Genomic DNA, 6,835 nt, shown 5'->3' with positions numbered 1-6,835 from the left:
AAAAAAAAAAAAAAAAAAAAAAAAATCAAAATCTGGAAAAAGAAGAAATAGTCAAATCCCAGCTGTACTCATTAACTGTGTAACCTTGTACAAGTCACTAGCTGACCTTTGGTATTCCTGTTTATAAAAGAAATGCTTTTTTTTTTTTTTTCAGTGACATCTGCAAGATGGTAGACTAGGAAGCTCCAGACCCTTCTTCCCCCAACAGAAACATTAAAAAAAACAATTAGAGACTGGCTAAAATAACTTTTTAGGAGGTCTGGAAAACAGTCAAAGGTCTACAGGAACCAAAGAAATACCCAACCAAGAAAAAGCCATATTAAAAATGGTACAAAATTTCATGGCATTTTTACTTGCCCGTACCCCATACCTCCCTCCTGGCATACCTGGGGGAGCAATGGCCCAGCTGCCAATTCTCTCTCTGGAACCCCAGAGAGAGGAGAGTAGACTTTATTTGTAACATTCTAACCTGTCTAGGGGTTGTTGGAGTAATGGTCTCCGTTTCGCCTAACTGGGAGCTCAGACAGAAAAAGTGGCATAGCTCAGACCTCAGGCTAGGAAGAGCCACCGGAAATTGTAGGCACTGCTTATGAACTCTTCAGGGGAAACTACAGACTCAAAGATACCTGGGGCAAGAGATCAGAGGTAGAGGAATACAAAAGAACATCTAAGGTCCACACAAGAAGCAGGGGTAAGACTCTGGGAAATTCAGACATTTAAAAGCAGTTATGTATTCAGGGGAAATGGGAAAAAAAACACATACACAGGCAAGATGCATGCCCCAAAAAGGCCTAAGAAGACCTTATAACCTCACATGGGGCTAATCCCAAGGCTCAGAGCATAACCTGCTAATTAGTAAACGTCTTCCCTGGCACAGCCTATCTGCAAAGGCTAGGAGAAATGGCTGTTTTTTTCAAACGCCCAATTTTCAACAAAAGATCACAAAGCACATAAAGAAACGGGAAAATATGGCCCATTCAAAGGAAGAAAATAAAGTGTCGGAAAGTGTCCCTGAAGAAACACAGGCATGAGAGGTACTGGACAAAAACTAAAACAACTGTCTGACACATGCTCAAGGAATTAAAGGAAAACTCAAAGAACTATAAGAAATCAGGAAAACAATACATAAACAAAAGGAGAATGTTAACAAAGAGAAATTATAAAAAGAAGCCAAACAGAAATTCTGGAGCTGAAAATATTAACAACTGAGCTGAAAAATTTACTGTAGGTGTTCAAAGAAGACTCAGACAGGAAGAAAGAATCCACGAACTTAAAGAAAGGTTCTTTGAAATTATTAAGTCTGAGGAGCAAAAATGAAAAAGAATTAAGTGGACACGAGTAAGAGACTTATGTGATATCATCAAGCTGACCGATACAGACATTATGAAAGTTTCAGAAGGTGAAGAGATTAAAAAAAAAAAAAAGGAGCAGAGCAATTATTTGAAGAAATAATGGCCAAAAACTTCCGAAATTTGAGGAAAGACACTGATTTACAAATCTAAGAATATCAGGGCCGGCACATGGCTCACTTGGGAGAGTGTGGTGCTGATAACACCAAGGCCACAGGTTCGGGTCCCTATGTAGGGCTGGCCGGTTAGCTCACTTGGGAGAGCGTGGTGCTGACAACACCAAGTCAAGGGTTACGATCCCCTTACCAGTCATCTTTAAGGAACAACAACAAAAAGAATATCAATAACTTCCAAGTAGGATAAACCCTAAGAGGTACATACTAAGACACATTATAACTATCAAAAGCCAAAGACAAAGTGAGAATCTTGAAAACAGTAAGAGAAAAGTAACTCATCGTGTACAAAGGATGCTCAGTAAGATCATCAGCAGATTTCTCACCAGAAACCTTCGAGGGCCGGCCCGGTGGCGCACTGCTACAGTGCGCCGCTTGGGAGTGCAGAGGCGCTCCCGCCGAGGGTTCGGATCCCACATACAGACCGGTTCCCGCTCACTGGCTGAGCGAGGCGCGGGAGCAATACCGAGGGTTGCGATCCCGTTGCCAGTCCCGGTCCGGTACGGGCGCGACACTGAGGGTTGCGATCCGTTGCCAGACACGAAAAAAGACAAAAAGGAAAAAAAAAAAAAAGAAACCTTCGAGGCCAGAAGGAAAGGAATAATATATTTAAATGAATGGGGAAAAAATGCCAACAGAGAATTCTACATCTGGCAAAATTGTCCTTCAGTCTTAAAAAGTAAAGAAATTCTGATACATGCTACGACATGGATGAACCTTGAAGACATTATGCTAAGTGATATAAGCCAGCCACAAAAGGACAAATGTTTTATGATTACACTTATATAAGGTACCTAGAGTAGTAAAATTCATAGAGACAGAAAGTAGAATGGTGGCTACCAGGGGCTGGGAGGAGGAGGGAATGGGGAGTTGGTGTTTAATGAGTAAGAAGTTTCATTTTGGGAAAATAAAAAAGTTCTGGAGATTGATGGTGGTGATGAGTGCTCAACAATGTGAATGTACTTAATGCCCCTGAACTGTACACTTAAAAATGGTTAAAATGGTAAATTTTAAGTTATATATTTACCACAATAAAAAAATAGCATACTAAAATTATCCCATGGGTTTTGTCAGAATCAAATGAGATCTATGTAGAAAAGCCTTGTAATCTATACAGCCCTTCACAAATGTTAGCTCTTCTTAGTCATTATCATCCTGTTTTCCCCAACCTGACACCATTATCAACATGCTCTACCCAGCCATGCTTACCCAGCAACATGCTGTTGGAGTCTGAGTGCTATCCAGTGGTACTCACCTTTGTTTTGCTAAACCCTGGATACCATATGCTAGGCAACGATATCCCATATTTCTGGTTCTGAAACAGAACAAGCCTACAAAAAAGACAGTTTTTAAAACAGCCTCATGAATGCTAAAAACTCAAATAATTCCTCCTCTTACCCAGCTTATCATGCTTGGCTTGAAAGCAGTCCTCGTTTGGTATCAAGAGGTCACCATGCCATTGCCAAGAATAAGGCAAATCTTCTTCCAATTCAGTTGACCAATAAACTCCCTGGCCTTCTACCAAGCAATGTATTTCATAACACAGCCTTTGAGCAGGTGAACAACCCTGAACCTTCTTTGGAGAAACAGGATTCTAGAAAAGGAATACAAGAAATACATAGCATGCATTGAGAGCAAAATTAGGTAAGAAATAAAAAATAAAAATGCTAAAATCAAAACACCACAATGACCAGCTCTGACAGACTGGACAACTCTTTGTAGAGCTGTCTCATGGATAAACCCTCAAATATTCCCAGAAAGTGTAGATATTGATGCAGAACCAGTCTGATAACATAGCAGTACAGAACTTAGGGATGGTGTTTCTTTCTGGAAAGTAAACCAATTGATGACTTTGTCCAGATACTGACCAGGATTTATGTCAGCATTCAGGTGCTCTCTGGGAGCCATAAGTTTCCTTAACTCTTGCAGGCACTGCTCATTGAAGATTTCTCCTAACACAGATAACCAGTCTCATCTGGCATCTTTTCCATGCAATGATACCTATCTAGGAGTTGCTGCCTTTCTATATATTACCTGCGGGAACAAGGAGGGATTTCATTCCATGACTCTTTGAGGAACTTCAAACATGAATGAAACATGAAGTAGTACTTACCCCAGCCTTGGAAATTTGGTCTTCTACGACCAAAAGAAAGGATTCAAGTCTCTGCACCCTCACAGTCTACAACGTCTTTGCTTGCTTCACTTACATGTGTCTCTTCCAAGATTCTTAGTGTCATCAACAAGACTGGATAAAAACTCAGGACTTTTCTACAAAACTTTCTGCCAATGCTCCACAAATCTTGACTGTGGTTTCCCAAATTCTTTGATTCTTCATTAAGTACCCTTTCTCTTCTGTTCAAAGCCCCAGGTAACATTTTTCACATAGACATAGTCCCATTTGTGTAGAAATGCTTCTTTCCTAGTGTTCCCCCACCTCTTTATACCACACCTGTATTGTTGTGTTAACTGAGTTTCAGTCATGATGCCTAGAGCAACATCAGGTGTTCCACCTTCTGTCTTCACTTCACTATAAACTGGAGGGAAAAAAATGCTGTCACTCAGGGAGTGTCTCAATGAAAGGAAAAGACTCACGGAAAGGCACTGGGCCAGGGGTCACTAGCACAGAGCCTGTAAATGAAAACCAAAGATTAAAAAAGCAAACACTTAGGATATATCCCTTGCACGCACCTCCTCTTTTATAACCAGTAGAGTGGGATTGGTTGCTGAAGTAATACAACCAATATTTCATTTCCACAGATGGTTGATGATAGCAGAACAAGCCCTGGCTAAGTGTCTCGACCTTTTCTTGGGTGGTTTGTTATTATGAGCCACTGACCACCATTACCCTACCCTCTTGCCCAAAAATGGTAATAAAATATGTTGAGCCACCCACATTTTCTCAGTTATACTAGAAGGCAGTAGATACAGCAGTTACACAGTCTCTGCAGCCAGAGCAATGTGAGTTCAAACCATGCCTTAGTTGCTTGCTGTGGAACCTAGGGCAAGTTACTTAAACTTCTTTAAACATGTTTATCAATAAAATAGATGTGGTAGGCAGAAGTCTAAGATGGCCCCCAAGACTTCCTAGCCCCCTAATGTATTTGCCCTGAATAATTCCCAGGACTGTGATTATAATGAATTTTACTCTCATGATTCGGTTATGTTACATATAAGGGTACATAGTTGAACTTTATATAGGGAGATTATCTGGGTAAACCAGGCCTAAACACAAGATCCCTTTAAAAGCAGAGTTTTCCCCAGCTGGTGGCAAAAGAGGAAGTCAGAGATTCAAAGCATAAAAAGGTTTCGATGTGCCATGGCTGGCTCTGACATGTAGGGGCTCACATGCAAGGACCAAAAAGAAGCCTCTAGGAGCTGAGAGCAACAGCCCCCAGACAACAGCCAGCAAGGAAACAAGTACCTCAGTCCTACGACCACAAAGAACCAAATTCTGCCAACAATAAAAATGAGCTTGAAAGCTGATTCTTCCCCAGACTCTAGACAAGAGCCCAACACCTTGATTTCAGCCTTGTGAGATCCTAAGCAGAAAACCCAGCCAAGTCCACCCGGACTTCTGACCCACTGTGAGCTAATAAATGAGTGTTGTTATAAGCCACTAAGTTTGTGGAAATTTGTTACACAGCAATAGAAAAGTAATATAATGATGATAGAACAAATGCTCAATTAATGTTAGCTTTTATCATTAATATCTCGTTAGGATCAGCTGCACAGTTACAAGAAGGCTATGGTACAAGTTATCTATGCAAGGCTGGCAATGCAACATGGCCTTCAGATCCAGGGCCCATTTGATCTAGTAAGGCTGATATTAACAGGGTTTTTCAAGAGCTAAGACATATTGGTATTTGGTGGGGGGAGGAGTTCATTGTGTAGACTGCCCTGCACATGGCAGTCCATTTATCATCTCTGGCTCCTCTTTCCCCAGTAATAGTGCTCCCCCAATCATTGCAACAGCCAAACCCCTACATCTCCAAACATCCTCCCCCACAAGGGGTAGTTCTGGGTTGAGAACTTTGAGAACTACTGTTAAGGGAAATTTCATAAGAAAGTACGTTTGTCCTAAATGTTGCTATAAAGCTACCTCAGTAACTACAACGCTACCCAAATCGCCAGACCTTAAGAATCACCAGAGGCACTTGTTCCTTCCCTGAAATCTCATTCCTGGGCCCAGGAATCTGTACACTTAAACACCCCAGGTGAATCTTTTGTTCGTGTAAGCTTGGAAAACATTAAGTTAGAAATATACTCGGTCATACATACATTTAGCACCAGTTCACCACGCTAAAAAAATGACTCACACCAAAAGTCTTTGAAATTGTGCTTTTTACAGAGTTGTACATCTCGTTTTGGACTACCGTATTCTATTACATGAAGTGACCTTTTGGTCACAAAGTGACTGCAAGTGGGACTCCAGAATCAGGAAAATGGGAATTCTCCTCCGAAACTTTCTATCTTTACCAGAATTACTTCCTGAAATGAAATACTCTATAGTGTAAAGCAGCACTTACGAGTATTTGTTTTTTCTAAATATTTCTCGTATTTCAAGCAAGGACTTACACACAGACACACACATTCTAATCCATGTGGAATTAAAAACGTTCGTGTCTGAAACTGCGGCTAGCTTTACTATCTCTTATCTTCCCTTTTCGGACCGTAAGTCCCTCAAAGACAGCGCTCTTGACTGCTTTCTTTTTTACTCCCCTAACTCTGTCGTCCTTAGGTGCCGTCCTCCGGATTTCCTCCAACCTCCCGGCAGTATCTGTCTCTCCGGGGCACGGAGGGTGGCAACTAGTCCTACACGCCATAACCCGGGAGCGTGGGCACCAGAGTGCGGTATCACCAGTCAATGATGTTTCTGTTGCTTCCAATACTCTGCCTACAAATGTCCCCTGCCGCACCCCACCACCACTAAGCACAGGAGCCCACGGGCTCCACGAGAGCAGAAAAGAATCTGTTCTCTCTTTACCTCCTCATTTCCTCAGCTATGTCGGCGCCTAGACGATAAACGCCGCTCATTCTCGAATTCTCTCAGCTTGCGAGACTCTTTCCCCACCTCACTCGGTACGCTCGCAACTCTAGCAAAATAAGAGTACGCACGCCGTTCGGGCGGGCTCAAGCATTTCCTTCCCCTAATAGGTCGGAACTAAAATGAAAGTGCCACGGCTGTTAGCAAATGGCTTCCCTGTTGCCATAGTAAAGCCGCTGCCGCCATCTTTATTGCGGTCGACGAAAACTTGCGTCAGCCTGTGAGAAAATGAATAATAAGGAATTCTGCAGACTGAAAGCCTTCCAATT

At 42.0% G+C, this 6,835-nt stretch overlaps 1 pseudogene; it reads right to left on the bottom strand.

The window, feature by feature from the left end:
* The window catches only part of LOC103602400, an 11,649-nt pseudogene extending 5,304 nt beyond the window's left edge, over positions 1-6,345 (bottom strand).
* Between the last annotated feature and the right edge of the window lie 490 nt (positions 6,346-6,835).

This window comes from Galeopterus variegatus, unplaced genomic scaffold (genome assembly GCF_000696425.1).
Source record: "Galeopterus variegatus unplaced genomic scaffold, G_variegatus-3.0.2 Scaffold4123, whole genome shotgun sequence".
NCBI lineage: Eukaryota > Metazoa > Chordata > Mammalia > Dermoptera > Cynocephalidae > Galeopterus > Galeopterus variegatus.
This window is presented reverse-complemented; position numbering and strand designations above follow the sequence as displayed.